Source organism: Triturus cristatus, chromosome 4_1, assembly GCF_964204655.1.
Source record: "Triturus cristatus chromosome 4_1, aTriCri1.1, whole genome shotgun sequence".
In the NCBI taxonomy this organism is placed as follows: Eukaryota; Metazoa; Chordata; class Amphibia; order Caudata; family Salamandridae; genus Triturus; species Triturus cristatus.
The window spans coordinates 138,275,904-138,278,403 of NC_140585.1; the positions used below are offsets into that span (position 1 = coordinate 138,275,904).

The 2,500-nt window shown below is 38.8% G+C and overlaps 1 non-coding gene across 1 annotated transcript; it reads right to left on the reverse strand.

The window, feature by feature from the left end:
• Window positions 1–223: 223 nt before the first annotated feature.
• Window positions 224–296, reverse strand: TRNAR-UCG (transfer RNA arginine (anticodon UCG)). Its single transcript has one exon. It is a non-coding gene; the product is annotated as a tRNA-Arg (tRNA).
• Between the last annotated feature and the right edge of the window lie 2,204 nt (window positions 297–2,500).

Consider the following 2,500-nt stretch of genomic DNA (forward strand, 5'->3'; position numbering starts at 1 on the left):
AAATTCTGCAAACCTATTACATATTCAGTGCGTCGGCATAGAAGCACTTTTTAATGCCACTAAAATGCACAAGTAGTTAGACTGAAGATGCAACCTGAATGAGTTTACAGTATGTACTCCACTTTATTAATGATTAGTAATGAGAAAGTGAGGCTACAAGAGAATTGGAAAAGACTTTTTCCACTCTGAATGTAAAGCAGATTGTGTGACCATTGGCCAAAAACGACCACGAAGGGACTCGAACCCTCAATCTTCTGATCCGAAGTCAGACGCCTTATCCATTAGGCCACGCAGTCATCCGGTCACCTGAGATGATTTTTATCATGTAGGTGGTATGCATGGATGGAGAACATATTATTGAAAGGTATTCAGGTTTACATCCCATAGTGTTCTTTCAGCTCTTTTCGCTGGAAGCACTTTGTTGGAATCTATATATTGAGAATTTTATGAGTACAATATGCTTTTGTTTTCCTTTTTGCATACAAACCTCTTTCCTCATGAGTTTAAAGTTCATTTGTATGCTCTACATAGCTCTGGACGTTTCCAGACGTGGAGTGAAACTGTTTTGAAAGTAGTACAAATTGCTCCTTCCTGCATATGCTAATTTTTCACACTCACATAGGTTGTATAAGTTTTATGAATCCTGGCTTGACCTATTCAAGTAGCTGAAAGCCTGTCACCACCTCTAGAAACAAGATTCACACCAATCCAAATCATTTTTTCAAAAGGAATATGTTCTGGCCGGTCGAAAATGCATCTCACAAAAATAGGCATTTAAAAATATACTTTGCAGTTTCAGAACACTAACATGACTGTGAAGTGTACACAAGTAAAATGGGACCGTTTCAAAGTACCTAATCCCTCATAAACTTCTGAGAGGAAGCATGTAATAAATCTACCTAATTTTCTGGAAAAGAAAGAGGGTGGATTTTTGTTCTCACCTCAGATGAGACTCAAACCCACAATCCCTGGCTTAGGAGGTCAGTGCCTTATCCATTAGGCCACTGAGGAATATATGCATAGCTCATTTCTAGAGGCATTATTTAAATGTATTCTATGGTCAGACACCGGTGTGTGCACACAGGGCATTTCTCACTTCTCTCTATAAGTAAACTTCCCATTTTCATCCTCTTCCATCCCCGACTTTAACGCTCTCTTCTATGCTATAATGGAGACTTTGCAATTTTAGCAAGTGGAGAGAAATTGGAGAACCACTTTCGACTCCACACTTCTTCTTCACTTACTTCTTTTCTCAATATACTGGGCTTAGCAAATGGTATCAAGCCATCCTTATCATCGGCAGGACACGGAAAGAGGCACCAACTCTCCTAACCAAGTTCAACCACACTCTGCAACTTAACCATTGCACTACAAATTAGGCAACGGGGGCATCAGCAAAGGCAGCCAATGTGCCGATCCTTTATACATTTTGTGTAGTACTTTTCTTACTCGGAGGCAAAATCAGCACTTTCACTGCCCAAATCATACAGATTTTACACATGTAGCCCTCTATGCACACATAGGCACACACCTTGCAGTTCTTCTACACACACTTAAGCTAAAACCCATTCTGTCACGTCAAAATTCTGCAAACCTATTACATATTCAGTGCATCGGCATAGAAGCACTTTTTAATGCCACTAAAATGCACAAGTAGTGAGACTGAATATGCAACCTGAATGAGTTTACAGTATGTACTCCACTTTATTAATGATTAGTAATGAGAAAGTGAGGACTACAAGAGTATTGGAAAAGACTTTTTTCACTCTGAATGTAAAGAAGATTGTGTAACCATTGGCCAAAAACGACCACGAAAGGACTCGAACCCTCAATCTTCTGATCCAAAGTCAGACGCCTTATCCATTAGGCCACGCGGTGATCCGTTCACCTGAGATGATTTTTATCATGTAGGTGGTATGCATGGATGGAGAACATATTATTGAAAGGTATTCAGGTTTACATCCCATAGTGTTCTTTCAGCTCTTTTCGCTGGAAGCACTTTTTTGGAATCTATATATTGAGAATTTTATGAGTACGATATGCTTTTGTTTTCCTTTTTGCATACAAACCTCTTTCCTCATGAGTTTAAAGCTCATTTGTATGCTCTACATAGCTCTGGACGTTTCCAGACGTGAAGTGAAACTGTTTTGAAAGTAGTACAAATTGCTCCTTCCTGCATATGCTAATTTTTCACACTCACATAGGTTGTATAAGTTTTATGAATCCTGGCTTGACCTATTCAAGTAGCTGAAAGCCTGTCACCACCTCTAGAAACAAGATTCACACCAATCCAATTCAAATCATTTTTTCCAAAGGAATATGTTCTGGCCGGTCGAAAATGCATCTCAGAAAAATAGGCATTTAAAAATATACTTTGCAGTTTCAGAACACTAACATGACTGTGAAGTTTACACAAGTAAAATGGGACCGTTACAAAGTACCTAATCCCTCATAAACTTGTGAGAGGAAGCATGTAATAAATCTACCTAATTTTCTGGAA